The sequence below is a fragment of the Acipenser ruthenus genome, chromosome 2 (assembly GCF_902713425.1).
Source record: "Acipenser ruthenus chromosome 2, fAciRut3.2 maternal haplotype, whole genome shotgun sequence".
Lineage (NCBI taxonomy): Eukaryota > Metazoa > Chordata > Actinopteri > Acipenseriformes > Acipenseridae > Acipenser > Acipenser ruthenus.
In genome coordinates, this window is record NC_081190.1 from 80626474 (window position 1) to 80642981 (window position 16508).

The following is a 16508-nucleotide window of genomic DNA, read 5'->3' on the forward strand; positions in this document are numbered from 1 at the left end:
AAGGAAATTTTCATTTCACTAAAACATACATATATCTACAGCTTTTGGAAATACGGAGAATGGAACCAAATAATACATTTGTATATCTAATCATTTAATTATATTTACTCCATGAAGTCCAGCAAGTAAGTACAAATGTATTACAGTACATTAGAATGGCATTTCCACATGATAAATGAATATGTATGAAATGTGTACTTTGTTTGAAGGGATGGGCAGTTGAGATGCTTGTGCTCTTTTTCAAGAAGGACAGAGGACTTCCTCCCAGCAGTAAAGACCCCCAAGGGCCAGCAGCAGTGTGGAGTAGTGGTTAGGGCTCTGGACTCTTGACCGGAGGGTTATGGGTTCAATCCTCATTGGGGGACACTGCTGTTGTACCCTTGAGCAAGGTACTTTGCCTAGATTGCTCCAGTAAAACTCCAACTGTACAAATGGGTAATTGTATGTAAAAATAATGTGATATATGTATAATGTGATATATTGTAACAATTGTAAGTCACCCTGGATAAGGGCGTCTGCTAAGAAATAAATAATAATAATAATAGTCGGAGAAGCCGCAGCCTGTCTGCCAGACCCCTGGCAAAAAACTGCACTGCAAAAGCTCTCCCTCAAGCACCCCATCACAGAGATACAGTAAGACACTACCTGCATACCTTGTTTTTTATGTGCCTCTTAATGGGAAAACACACTGAATTAAATGGCTCTCTTACGTACAGTGTAAGTACCAAAATCACGGCAATGGCTAGGGCAATGTCAGTTGCTCATGATTTGCTAGCACCAAATATTTTGTAACCAAAATATATTCCTTGGCTTCTATTTAATAACAGCAAAGTTTTCACTAGTGGGAAGCAACATGTGCTTTTATCGTAAGGTCATTTTGTATTTGAAAATTTACAGAAGTTATTCAAACCTGTTATGTAAACTAGTCAGCCCTATCCAGGCAGCTGCCTGTAAGCAAGAGAAGCAACCAGTTGAGCTTTGGATTTTGTTATGTGTTGTGTACTACTTTAGTTTGTGTGTGTGTGTTTGTTTCTATGCATTTAGTTTCGTTTTCTCTGTACTTTGCCTTCAGAAGTCAGTTTGTGTTTCCTCTGCCTTGCCCTTACAGGAACACAGTCCTCAATATCTGTGGAAACAAGCCAGCTCAGGAGCTGAGGCGGAGTGTGTTCAACTTTGACAAGATTCAGCAGTCGGAAGACTGTCCCTGTGAGGATCCTGTGACACAGATACTGGGGGAAACAACAGGTGCGTCCTTCAGTTGACAGGAAACTGCCCTGCAAAGTCTGTGTCTCTGCTTAGTTCATGTCTGGATCAGTTCAATGCGGGGACCACCACAGTGGCTCTGAAACTATTACATTCTTCTCATGCAGGGTAAGAACTCTTTCTGCTGTTATAAATGTGCAGAGGTTTCCTGTTCCTAAAAGGTGAACCATGCAGGAGTAAAGCTTGTTAATAAGATAAAGAATGAGTGTCAATAAAGCCTTTTTTAAAGAAATTTCTAGAAAACTCACTAGATAGCTCACAATTTCACCTTTCATTGAAAACAACAGCTCTTTTTAACAACTATTTTCTTTTGCAGCAAATTGTAGTTTTGGCTAGGCACCCTAGAATTAACATCGGTACTATGGGTTCTATGATGATTTTTGTGTGTATAACAAATTTGAATTCCAGAAATAATCATTATTTTCTTTTTTGGGTTTAATGATTATGAAGGGAATATTGTCAGGTAGGTGGCTCCAGAATAAAATAAAGAACCATCAAGTTTAAGAAAAAAAAAAAAAAATATATATATATATATATATATATATATATATATATATATATATATATATATATATATATATATATATATTAAATAAATATTCATGCATTTCAAATGTTTTCTTTGCTTGCTCTCTTTCCTGGCACCTCCAGCACCGCCTGTACCTCTGACACCCCCAGCACCTACAGTCCTTTCAGCTCCTTCAGTTTCTTCAGTTACAAACGAGTCTGCGCAGGAAGCAAAGACTGGAGGAAAGAGTTCTCCATCAAGCAGCATGAACAAGAGGGAGAAGAAAATGACCAGTTCTCTTCAGCCTTCTGGGGAGAAGGTGTCAGGAAAGGAGGGGAGCCCCGTGGACAAACTATACAGACTCCAGCACGAGGTGTTCACGCTCACTGAGGGGCTCAAGTCACAAAAGGTATATGTTTGGTTTGGGTGACTGAAGTATATTTAAGCACATAACAACTGATAACTGAGTTATTAAATAATATGTCTTGTGAGGCACTTGTACAATGAATGATTGAACCTTATAAATGTTTCCCATAGTAAAATCATAAAGCATAGTGGTACAGCATAGGTCAGCATTGTAAAGACCAGCTAGGTATGGTAAAGCATATTAATAAACATGGAAAGCCAGGGTACACTGTGGGAAAATAACAGTCTAATCACAGGGAAAGCATGGGAAAACTGTAAAAAATACTGTGCAAAAACACAGTGGTAAACCTTTATAAAGTTGTATGATAGTATTTAAATATGATGTTGTATCTATAATAAGCATGGTATGAACGATCATAAGACAGAAACAGTGGATTAAGTCAAGCAGTTACATAAAGTAATACAAACTCAAATCCAAGACCAGCAATAATTTTGCCTAAACTGATTAAAGTACTGATCTACTGTATTGACTGTGTGATGTCTTAACTCTTTTTCTATGCAAGTCAGAAACCTGCATGCTGACCACAAATTGGTTGCTTTACTGTGCATTTTCTTTCCTCTTTGGCTAAGGTGTCACTGGGTGTGAAGGCAAACGCATTTAGCAGAATAACTCATGCATTACCTAACAGGAGAGCTTTTTAAAAGTGTGATAACTGTATTGCTGATAATCCAAATTGTTATAAACATGGTGGTATGATGTTCTATAGTAGCTGTGTATGTAAAATAGGGTTGAAGGGCACTTCTGAAACAGTGAAGAGAGTCTGTTGTTGCTTCATTGTCTGTAACTGAAACTCTTGTGCTGTACTACTGTTCCTATGAATCCATACAGGTTACAATGTAGAATTTTTTTTATTATTTTGTCATCAACACATACAGTACAAGTGTATTAAAATACAAAATCTCTGGGGCCCCCGAGGGGCTCAGCTGGTAAAGGCATGAGTGCATGGTGTGCAGGGTGAGTCAGGAAGTCAAGGGTAATTTTGTGCCCTGTGCAGGGACTGTTTCTGCAGGGCTAGATCTAAACAGTCACAATAGAGCTCCTGAATGCAATTCTGGGTTTTCGCTCATGACTCCTCTGTATCTTATGATGATAAAAAGACAGCTTACATTTTTGCCTGTATGGTCACAAAACTTCCTTTTACATTTTTATGAGCTTCAATAAGCATATTTTATTGCTTCCCAAACATAAACTTTAATCTTGCATCGCCGCCTTCTTGTTTCCTGTTAGTAACCCATACAACTTTTAACGCGGTGCTCAAATGCACCTGATCTGCAACATGCAAGAGTTTGTAGCTAATTGTATATTTGATCTAAAATTAGACCAACAGACACAATCTTTATTTGTGCACAGAATTTATTGTGCATGTGCATTTTGACTTATTTTATCATTAGTTTTTGTGTCTTGATTAAAGACACGGTTATCCTGGACCTTATGAAACCACTTTACAAGACACCATTGCTCATTATTATTGTAATACTGGGACAGTATTTCCAGTGTTTGGTACTTTTATTGCATTATCATTGTTTTCTTCTTTCAGAGTACAAAGAACAGAGCTGCAAAAACAAGGTCTTTTTTGAGCCTGTTAAAAACACACAAGTTAAGCTGATCTCCTGAATGGTTTGAAAAATGACCACCAGCAGGCAGTGTGCAGAATTTTCAGTCATTTTGCTGGTCTTTTCTAAAAACACTTCACTGAATTCATCTTTTATAAGGACATTTAAAGGACATTGTTATTGAAGTAGTAGGCTGTGTGGTCCAGTGGTTAAAGAAAAGGGCTTGTAATCAGGAGGTCCCCGGCTCAGATTCCAGTTCAGCCACTGAGTCACTGTGTGACCCTGAGCAAGTCACTTAACCTCCTTGTGGTCCGTCTTTCAGGTGGGACGTTGTTGTAAGTGACTCTGCAGCTGATGTATAGTTCACACACCCTAGTCTCTGTAAGTCGCCTTGGATAAAGGTGTCTGCAAAATAAACAAAATAGTAATAATAATAATGTCTGATAATTGGTTTTAAGGCCACTGACGTATAATATAGGGCAGAGCTTCAGAGCCTTTTCTCATATGCACTACTAATAAATACTGCAACAGGCTGTTTTTTAGGGAAAATTGCATTGTACAGTAGACTATTGCATTGTACAGTAGACTATTTGAATTTACCTGTAGCCATAACTGTAATTAAATGCATGATGTTAACAGCTGTTCTTACATGATAAGTAAAACAGTATTTTTTTATTCAAAGGGATATTACAGATTTTTCAGGAAATGCAAGAATCAAAAACCTAAAACAAATACTATACTAGGCATTTTTAGTATGGTACAGTTTATTATCAGTACTCTAAACAAATCACTAATCTGAACAGGTCTGATCCCACCTGGTTCAGATTACAAAGAAAGTACAGGTGCATTATTCAGGGACCACCTACAGTATAATTTATTTACGGGACCTCCAACACAGCTCATGAAGCTTCACCTTTAAGAGTAAATGACCATAGTGTTTTTGTTTTGAAATCAGGAGCTGGTGCAACTCCTTCACAAGGCCCTGGAGGCAGCAAAGCAGGAGAAGAGGACCAGCAAACAGTTCCTGTCAGCAGCAGGGGAGCAGGAGCGGCTGGAACTGGTGCGGCACAAAGAGAGGTGTATCGCGGACCTGGACGGCCGCCTGGAGGCCCTGCTCAAAGACAAGGAGGAGCTGGAGGAGCTGGAGCAGCGGCTGGCCATGCAGGACTGCCAAGTGAATGAGCTGCAGCAGCACGTGCAGCTCATGATGGAGAAGAACAACGCCAAGCAGGAAGTCATCCTCAAGCTCTCCGAGCAGGTGGCCGCCTGCATGGCTGACCCCCAGCGTACCATAGCCAACTCCATGGGCACAGAGACCTTCTGCAGGCTGCAGGAGAAGATTGAGCACCTCAAGGTTATTTTAAAAGTTACTTTTACATTACAGCCATGGGAAGTACGTCAACTCTTGTTTCAAGAAACACGGATAAAACCACACTCTTTTTTTTGGTTTTGTTTGACCACCATGTAATCCTGCATGATGTGAAAAAGCAGTAAAGTAACTGATCCATGTTTTCACTGCTGGGGTGTCACATACGGTATTCTGCACCTTCTCTGCATCCAATAAGCATTACAAACATGACATCTTAACTAGCTTTTATTAGCATTGGAGCAGACACACAATTACTGTTTGCCACTCCAGTCTAAGAATAATTCATTTATAGTAGAACCGGTCCAGGGGTCCAGCGAATATATACTAATATTGTATCTCAGAGGAAGTCGTTTTAGTATATTGTAGTTTCTTTATTAACGTCGGGGCATTATAAATGAACAACGTCAGGTACATCAGTGTGCCTAAAACACCAAAGTACAACACAGCATGTATTCTATACAAAAAAATCTGTGAAAATGACTGCACAAGCACTGAAGTACAGTATTTCTCAGTTTACAAAACAGCATTCCAAACAGTTCTTAACGTGCTTTCTCAGTGTATGCCAAAGTAATCTGACAGGTTTTTTTTTACATTGTGTGTGTGTTAACCTGAGACATAAACAACAACAAGGATGCACGCTTTTTAACAGTACAGTAATTTTATGAATCCTTTACTTTTCTTTTATTTACTATGGTTAAACTGGGCAGTTATGTGAAGTGACAGCGTGTACAAATTCTGACCTGCTAAGAGCTGAATTTACTGTTTTAGACCCATAATAAAATGTGCATTGGTCAGTTTCCGTCAGCACCATTCAGTTGGTAGCAGCATATGTAAGTCACACATGGCACAGGTCCATTGGGTAATGATGGTGTCATATCTTACAGGATCAGATACGACAGGTTCGACTGTACTTTGTATCACATTACTGTGATTTTGTACTCTATAGGTCAGGCTTGCACAGTGTTAAATTATTATAATAACATAAACATACTGTATATAAAAAAAAAAGATCCCTGTGTAACCCCAGGCTACTAGGCATGAGGGGGTACACTGCTCTCTGATAAAAGTTAGGAGACCAGTTATCTTCTTATTAGCAAAACTTAAATCCACTAATATAAAGTCAAATAATAATTCCAGACACGTGATCAGTTGGCCAACTATTTTTTTCTTCTATTTCTTTGTTATTAGAACAAAACAAGTATATTGTTTTTGTACAGTGTATTAATTGACATTAGTTAGCCACACTTTTTTTTTACGTATCCCAGCGATTTTCAAACAGTGTTTTATAGGGTACAAATGAGTACAATTATGAAAGCAAAGAAAAGCAGTGATCAGTCAGGACTAGGTAGTGCTCTTAATAAATAGAGCTCACAGTAGAAATGTTTTAAGTACAACCACAGATTGTGTTCTGATTTCATTCGTTTACTCTGTTTACTAGGACGATATAGAGGCACACAAGATGCAAAACAAGTTCCTCAACTCTGAAATCTACCAGCTTACTAAGCTGTGGAGGAACAGTTCAGAAGAGGAGAAGGGCCTCCTGATGAAGGTATGTGCTTTACAGCTTGCTGTGTGACAGATCTGTACCCATTTAACCATTGTGAAAAAACATATATGTTCAAAAAATATATTATCCTTACCTACAAGTCTTTAATGCAGTATCGTCACTGTGTAAGGCTAATATATAAGTGACTTTATTTAATACTAAACATCTTATTTTCAGCTTTTATAGCGTAGGCCCCAGATTAATAGTAATAGTAATGAGTTTCGTTTATTTCTTTTTTCTTATAGCTTTAACCACAAAACCACAATGAGATCTGTGATTTCGCCTAGAGACACTCTGTCTGCACTAAGAAGCCAAAGTAAATTAAAGAACAACTAGCATGCTGGTACATTATGATAAAGCAAACTGCTTAGTGACACATGGATTGCAAGTGGTTCTAATGTAGTGACGCAAGCTGGTGACCTACTGGGCACTATTCTTACACAGTCTAACGCAAAAAACAAAACAAAATAAAAAAAACAACTTTAGATTCACTTTGTACCATTTTCACATCCTGGTAACTTTTTAAAAGTATAAAGCATTCCTTTGGCCTCCTGTTTAACCACAGTATTTCTGCAGTTTTACCCATGCTTTTCCCATGGTTATACAATGCATTTATAATAATTTACCTGGGTTTACCATGTTTATTAATATACTTTTATTATTATTATTATTTATTTCTTAGCAGACACCCTTATCTAGGGTGATTTACAATTGTTACAAGATATCACATTATTTTTACATAAAATTACCCATTTATACAGTTGGGTTTTTACTGGAGCAATCGAGGTAAAGTACCTTGCTCAAGGGTACAGCAGCAGTGTTCCCCAGCTGGGATTGAACCCACGACCCCCGGGTCAAGAGTCCAGAGCCCTAACCACTCATCCACATACCTTCTTACCTTGTTATTGTAGTCTAGTATCTGCATAAATAAAGACATAGGCAGTCAGTATTTTTGGTCAATTATTTGCTTTTTTTGCAGAGATACTTCCTCTGTTATGTTTCTCTTTAGTAATTTGTGGTTTTTCTTTTTTCATTTTATACTGTACTTCCCTTATTTTTATAATTTTCTTTGTACTCCTACTTGGTTTCACTCCTTGTTTCTTCTTCTTAGTTGACTGTCATAGTAGTTCTGACTGGCTGGCTGTTAGCCTGGTCAGCAACCTCAGGTGTGTTCATGCATTACTAATTAAAACCACAGAGAAGTTAGCAACTGAGCCAGCTCCAGTCTCCCAGTATGAACAGATCAGACTGACTGGGATGTTTCCCTTTCATCTCCAAATTTAGGTCTTCTCTAGATGCAGAAAGCAAATTGGAAAGATATGTAGTGAATTCTAAATACAAGTACAGTGCTGTGAATGTAGGGCACTGTTCACAAAAACACAAATGCCTGGTTTGCAAATTAAATTAATGTATAATCTTGTTGACCCCAATGTGTTCTTTGGGGTGGGTCAAGTTGTAGCTGTTTCTGTATCAGTGCTTGATCTGTCCTAGTGCCTGCGTCATGGCTCCATATAGTGATATCCCCTGAGTGCACTGTGCAATGAAACAGCTACTGGCTGGTATGATTGCAGCAAATTAGATGTTTTATCTATCTGGTCTGATTGGCAATGGTTTTAAATTATTTTAGATATATTTAGGATCAGACCATTTTTGTGACATGAAAAACTATTGTACTACAGTAGAGATGTTTCAGGATTTCTGGGAGCACTTGAATTAATAGGTATCACATTTGATACCAGGGTGACTCTGGTTTAAAGAAGAACCAAATAGCAAAAATTGTAAAAATAAATAAATAAATATAATTTCAGTTGCAGGTTATGCTAAAACTGCTAAAATTGCCAAAAACATAAACGCTTTGATTTCCGAATCGTAATCGAAAAAAAACATGTATTGTACACAACAGTTTAACTTTCAAAGAAATGACCCTTCACAGCCAGTGTCCATAAGCACTCGGGTGACACACATATTGCACTGTAGGAAATAGCAGTCTTGTAATTAATATAAGCAGCACAAGGGAACAAGTGAACACTGCAGCGAAGAGGATTTTTAAATAAAATTAATTTAAGGAGCAGAAGCAAGATTATAATTGGAATGGCTCCATCAGAACTGTAAAATTAGTTATTTGGAAATGTACTAGGTTCATTTTTACATTTTAATAAACAAGTTCAACCCAGTTAAAAAGTAACAGGGTGTAGAAACCCTCTGCCTTTGGACTGCCCTGTCTTGGAAATGAGTGGGAGGTTGTGGGAGGGTTACTGCTTTCACCAGCTGCTGTGTTTTGTTTTAATCCTAACCCTAAACCTCTCTTTTGTGTTGCAGTGTGCCTACCTGGAGGCCAAAAACTGCCAGATCGAGAGCTAGTACCTGGTCGTACTACGCAGGCTGCAGGAGAGCAAAGGGCTGGACAGCAGTCAGCAGGAGATGGTGAAAAGGCTCACTGAGGACTCACTGCAGGGAGACAAGAAGGATGTCTTTAAACTCAACCCTGTCAGGTAAGACAGTACTGACATTTCCATACCGGGGTTTCACAGCGAAAACTTTTTTCCCCCCGGTTACTTTCTTGTTTTTTTTGTTACTAAGTATATTCAAATATTTAAAATGCAATTCTATTGCTAAACTGATGATTTTAGCATTTTTTCAGTGGACTTTTGGAACATGGAAGTTCATGTTTTTGGTTTCTTGGATTTCCGCCTTTCTCTTTCAGTGAATACTTGAATCTAAATGCCTGTCAAGAGATGATTTGCAGTAACATTGCAGGACATACAGAATAGCTTACCTCCATCGTATGAAATACAAATAATAATTATAAGAATATTGAAAAAGTTCGCAATTTCTGTGCAGTTCGTGAAATCTCGATTTACACAGGGCCTTATACATAACCCTAGGCAGGTTAGTTTCAGGCACATATACCATTTACACATAACCCTTTCCTGGTTCTTGTACTGGCTTCCAAACACATTTACCTCCTCCTAACCGTCAAACTTCAGCCCACTCCCTTCTCTCCCTTTGTCTCTCTCCGCCAACTGTTCCATCTCAACTAACTAACTCAATGCTCTCCTGCAGCGATGGGGAGGAATACGCTGGCAGAGGGGACTGATTAGAAATATAACAGTACAACTTAACATAGAGGTTCATTACACATAACTAAATCACAAAAACCTGGACCATGCACCTACTATACAATGTTGTATGATAATTTAGGGAATATGTGAATACTGCATGTTACCAACATCCTTGTTTAACTTTCTGTTCCGTCCCAGTGAGTACGACGACTATGGATTCAAGACCATTCCTGATTATGAAGTAGAGGACGTGAAGCTCCTGGCCAAAATCCAGGCCCTGGAGATCCGTTCCAACAACCTGCGCAACAATGAGATGGTGGACAAGCCTTTGCGGACCAGGTGGGCTAACTACCTGGCCAGCCGTCCCTTGGACCAGCTGGCTCCATCCCCGGAGCTGAAGGGCCTGATCCGGTGTGGGATCCCTGTGGAGTACCGGGAGCAGGTGTGGCGCTGGATAGTGAGGACACGGACGCAGGTCTATAGGAAGCGGAATCACAATCGCTACCAGGAGCTGAGGAAGCACTGCGAGGTGTCGGAGCACCCGGCCTCGCGGCAGATCAGGCTGGACCTGCACCGCACCCTCACCAGCAATAAGCACTTCTCCTCGCCCACCCCGACGCAGTCCAAAAGCTGCAGCACATTCTGCTAGCCTTCTCCTGGCAAAACCCCACCATCGGCTACTGCCAGGGCCTCAACCGGTACAGTACCTTTTGTATTGAAAGTTCTTAATGCCATTCGCTCATTTTAAGTAGTAAAAGGTGTTGCCAAAAAAGACAAAACACTTTCTTGTACTTCTTGGACGTGGACTAGCATAACTTATCCTTTTCTAAAACAGAGAATAATGCCTATTACCGGTAAGCAGTGCCACAGGTAATGGCAGCATTACCGGTGTTTAACATTTTAGAGCACTTCGTTGGAGGTAGCTATGCCAGGACACTATACTAGAGCAATGTGTTGTTGTATTATAAATAGCAATAAGAATACACATGCAAACAGTGTTTATTTATTGATTTGAGAAATTATGACACCTAGTGGTTGTTAACTGTGTTGTGTATTCTTAGCTACTCATCCCTCCCCTGTACAATATATCTTTTTCTGGAATCACAAATATACTGGCCCAGATATGTTCTTTAATATTCTACACAACTGTAAAGACAACTGTGGTGGAAAGCACGAGTGGCCATATTCAGGCAGATTAAAAATAATTCCGGCGCCTCCTCAAGACTCACCTCTTCAGACAGCACCTGTAGAAACTCCTCTTTTCCATCTGGACACTTATCACTCTTCCTTAAATGCACTTTACTTGCTCTTATCTGCTCCCTATTTTACTGCATTTAACCCTGTACTTTAGAGTACTGTAATCTGTCGAGTGTCATTTAATCTGTAGTATTTTGTATTTAATTATATCCTGATGTAACTATCACTGACACTGTTATCTGTTCCGTTATTGAATCGTAATCGTATTAATACTTATACTGATTCTTGAAATGTATTTTTGTCTGCTAAGAAATAAAATAATAATAAATACAAATAAGTGTATAATTTACATAATTTCTTGCTAGTTTCATACATCAAATTCCTCTGAAAATTTATTTCAAAATAGGGCCTAAAATGTGTAAAAATGTGGCTTGGCACACCTATGTGTCCCCCTTTTCTTCTGAATATTAGCAGCACACTTCCAGTGGAGTCATGTGGTATGTGTGTTTCCTCTTGCAGGTTGGCAGCTATTGCACTTTTAGTTCTGAAGGATGAAGAGGATGCCTTCTGGTGTCTGGTGGCTGTTGTTGAAATCATAATGCCACAAGACTACTACAGCAAAACCCTCACTGCCTCTCAGGTTCCTGTTATGGAAATTGGCTAATTTGTCCATGTCTCTCCGTTATTACTAAGAAAATGTTAAAATATTTGTGACATTGCTTGTCAGCCTATAGCTGAGTTTTAATGCTATCCCCTTTGCTTCACCAGTAAGTACTGTGGATGTGCTAATTCAGGCAGTCATAGTCCCTATTTGTTCTAACAGCTGAGCAACTCCTGCTGCTCTAAGCAGAGCTCTTTGTTCCTTGCAGGCTGATCAGAGGGTGTTCCGTGACTTTCTTGCTGAGAAGATGCCTCGCCTGACGGCCCACTTCAAGGAGCACAGCATCGATCATTCCCTCATCACCTTCAACTGGTTCCTGGTGGTCTTCGTGGAAAGTCTGGTCAGTGACATCCTGCTCAGAGTGTGGGATGCTTTCCTCTATGAGGGCACAAAGGTACAGCGCTGGCTGTGTTAGTAATTGATCCTTTAATACCCACCCCTCCACCACCAACACCACCCACACCACCCACACTTACCCAACTGTGTTGAAACGTGCTTAATACATTTTTCAGCACAAATTGTTGAGAAAAATTGTCTTAACTTGCAAACATGTGCACAGTATGTCACACTTACATTGTAACAGCTTATCCAATTATTTTAAATTATAGTAATGACATTTTAGAGAGTTATAGAGAGTAAAAATGAAAAACATGGAAATAAGTAAAATATAATTAATTATAAAAGGGCTCAGTCCAGTGACGACTTGATGAGCGAAAGTATCCTTCTTTTTTAACCTGAACAGTATTTCCTTCTTTCTGTTTCCAGGTGATATTTCGCTATGCACTGGCCCTCTTTAAGTACAATGAAGAGGACAGTCTAAAAATTCACGACAATCTGGAAATCTACCAATACCTCCGTTTTTTCACCAAAAACTATCTCTGATGGCAGGTGAGGCAGAATGAGGATGATGATAATGTACAGCAGACGCATCAGACCAGTTGCTGTCAATCACAGACTGTATAAACAGTTCACACTCATCTCACTCACTCCAGTGGCCATGCTTTTAACCACTAGTAAAGTTAGTGATTTTAATAAACTGTCTTGTACCATTTTGATGATGGTAAATGTGAACAGTGATTTTGCAGTTTACTGAGCTTTACCATGCATCCACTATGAAACCGTAAGTCCTTCTTTACCATTCACTTCCTACAGGTAATGGAGCCCCTACCTCACAGACCCACATAATGTCCTCTTTGCAGCTTAGAAAACAGATGTACTGTATGTATAGCTGTTTAATGAACAGTTTGCAAGCAGATTATTAAAGTGTTGAACAATTTAACTGGTAGGTCAATTGGCTGGTTTCACAGGCCCTGATTAGAACTAATCCTGGACTACCTATTGTTATCTTAGGTAAGGTAGTCCAAAATTAGTACTAATTGTAGTTTGTGAAACCAGCCGTTTAAGATCCTATTAAAAACAGAATTTTCTTGCCATTAGGTCTTAGTAGTAAAAATAAGTTATCCTAAGGATGAATAATTCCAAGGTTCTGTTGCCTTTTATTTACTGAAAACATTTATTTTCTGTTATACTGTAGCACGGAACTGGATCAATCAGTCTGCTTTCTCTTGATTTTCAGTGAAATAACTGGGATTATATGATAATAATTTGGCAGAGCTTTCTCACAATGACTGTAAAGCAGCAGAAATATGTTTCCATTTAGTTCTCAAAGCCTTTTCATTGGAATTATTGATCCAATCACCATGTTTCTCCTCTGTCCAGCCACTAAACCTGAAATACAAACACATTTATTTAGATGCAGCCATTCATGCTTCAGTATTAGACAAGAATCCAGGCAGTGCCGGCTGTGCAGAGACAGGGGGCCATTGACTGATTTGGACCACCTGAAGATTGATACACTGTAGAAGTTAATGGGTTCAATCTCTAAACAATTATGTTAGAAAATTAGCAAGCAACAACTTTGTATGTCAGACTTACATTTTTTGTTCCTGTTAGAATTGTGCATTGTTTCTCAAGTGTGTATGTTTGTCTTTTTGTCGTTTTATGAATTTAATTTTGGCAGGCCCATATTTTGTTGTTTATTTATTTATTTATTTATGTATTTTTTGAAAGGGAAAAATGCAGAGTTCCCAGGTCCTTTTAACTTTGCAGTTGTTTCATCAGTGGCATTTTGTTTTCTCTGTATCTTCTGTCTTTAGGAAACTAATGACCATAGCGTTTAATGATATGAACCCCTTCCCTATGAAGCTGCTGAAGAATAGACGAGAGTTTCACATGGAGAGGCTGACAGCCGAGCTGCAGGAGCTAGAGAGGATACAGGAGGAGTATGTGAAAGAACAACAAGTGGAGCGCAAAGACAAGGACCTGGACACTGCTGTCAGCGAAGACGAAGAAGTAATACAGACTGCAGTTACCTTGCATCACACGTCCTGACGTTATTGAAAAATTACACATCACTGATACTATTTAAACTAATTTGTTTGCCTTATTATTCCCTGCTGTGGAATATAGTGGGGCTTACATACTGTGTATGTCACACATACATCTAACTGTTATCCTTTGTCTGTTGTTGAGTATATAGGTATGTCAGACTTACATTTTTACATGTACAGTTCGGCTCTTATTTTGTAATGGCGCGTGATGTACCGACATACTTGTTTTAGAGTCAACAAATTAAGTTTACCAAACCTGTCAAAATGCAGAATATTAATGGAAATAGGTGTGTTGGTAATACACACACACTACATCTCTGAATGCTTGACTTCAAATCCAGTTTTAGTCACACATGAAAGGAGTATGGTGGTCCTAAGCCCTCCGCTTCCACAAACACAAAACCAACACACAGTGCAGCACAATTGTCACAAAGGGCAAACCTGTTTCTTATCTCATAAAACAGCCTTTTACTATAACTGTCATCTGTCAGTCTCTGAATTTCTTCAATCAGCAGTTCCATTCCACTCAGATCAATTTAGTAAATTAATTATTTTGTAGTTTCCCAAAAAAACAAAAACTCATTAGAGATCTTGAAAATTAATGTCTTGAAATGTGATTAATTTAGGCCAGGCTAATCTGAACAAGTACAGAGATTCCAGTTATTTTTTCAGACCGGCAACCAGATTCCAGATTTTCTAAACGAGACTATCTCTGAAATAAACTTATTTTTTATGCATTGGTTGTTTGTTTATATTCCTGTAAATTGCATAGTTCAGTTATTGCTAAGTTAAGAGAAAGACGTTGCTTTGTTTAATTATGTTAAATTGTATGGCAATCCTTCATGATTTGCATGAATTCACTTAGGTTTAGAGGTACAGTTTTAATTCATGTACCTCTGATAAACCTAAACTAAGTGACGAAAGCAAAAACACAAACGTTTTTTTACTGAAGCTTGAAAAGAAAAAAATAGGATGAATACAGTGCTATATATACTCTGTGTGTGTGTGTGTGTGTGTATATATATATATATATATATAATTGATCGCTACATATAGATTTTTCAATGCTGGTAAAATGTTGAATTCAGTAATGATTTTAAAAATGTTTATTTTTTAATTTTTTAGGGATGCAAGACATGTAACAACTACGTGTCTAAAGTTTTTAAATACCAACTGTTAAATAAATAGAATTATGGATATTAATGTGTTGATAGTAGGGATAGCTTTTGTGACTGGAGCATGGCTGCATTGTCTATTGCGCTGAATTTTAACCAATTTTAACAGATTGTTCCCATTATTCTTATTTTTTATTTTAGCTTTTCTCTTCAAATATTTTTTAGAAAACAAAAAAGCACAAACAAAATCTCAACGCGTTTCGTCTTATTCATGAGTAGACTTAATTTGATACAGAGGAACACCCCTTTTTTATTTTCCACAGGTGATTAATCACCTTTTAAGAGATGGCTCAGTTGACAAACAACTCTTGAGAAGGGAAACTTTTGTGATATTTTTTTTAATTCTGTTCCACCACATGGCCTTAATGAAGACTTTAAATATGGGTATTTTTTGTAGAATGTATGTTTGTATGTATACAGTATATACCTCTGTTCATTATTCAAGTTGCAGAGTAAAAAGAAAAAAGTAACTTAGTAAAAGAATATTTAGTGGTATGAAACTTACAGATTGAGTGTTTAAAATAATATAAAAAAGTATGGTCTTCTGCCTTCTGTTGTCATTTCTGTACCTAATTACTTATTAATTTCAGTTGTTTTTGATTGTTCTGATTGTCAATTGAATGTTTGTGACGTAAAGGTGATTAATCGCCTGTGGAGAATTGAGTGTAAAAAAAAAGGGGTGTTCCTCTGTATCAAATTAAGTTTACTCATGATTAAGACTCTGTCGAAACACGTTGAGATTTTGTTTGTGCTTTTTTTGTTTACTAAAAAATGTGAAGAGAAAAGCTATAATAAAAAATAAGAATAATGGAAAAATGTGTTAAAATAAATTATTTTTGTGAAGAATGGGTTGTCTTTTGCACTCGAATCAATGTATAAGGGCCTGTTGGCAACCAATACAAGCTGCCTTTATTTTCTCAGGTGTTGCCAGGTTGATTACCTGGTCAAAGACTAAACACATACATATAAAACATTTAGAACATATTTGTATTCTGTATTTGTATATTATGATATTTGATTGGATTTTTTATGTACGTATTATTGCACAATAGGGAGAATTAACGAGAACATTTCTAATATTTAGGCGTTCATTTTTGTATTGCTGTTTTATAATGTGATGGCAATCTGAACTATGGTCAAAGTCTCTCAAAGTGAATTATTATTTTAGGAAAGTATTACGGCACAAGCACTTCTATATTACCAGTGTCACTCTCCTCACAAGGTTAAACTGTGAAACCCAGAACATACTTTAACTGGCTGAGATGAGCCCTTTTCAAGGCATTTTCTCTGCTGTATAATATAACAGAACTTGTTTTTTGATGAAATGGTGTGCATTTTTTTTGCATCCTTTGTGTAA

The 16508-nt window shown here is 37.9% G+C and overlaps 1 pseudogene; it reads left to right on the top strand.

Moving 5' to 3' along the window:
* Positions 1 to 588: 588 nt before the first annotated feature.
* On the top strand, positions 589 to 14372 carry LOC131701840 (TBC1 domain family member 2A-like; annotated as a pseudogene).
* The last annotated feature ends 2136 nt before the right edge of the window (positions 14373 to 16508 follow it).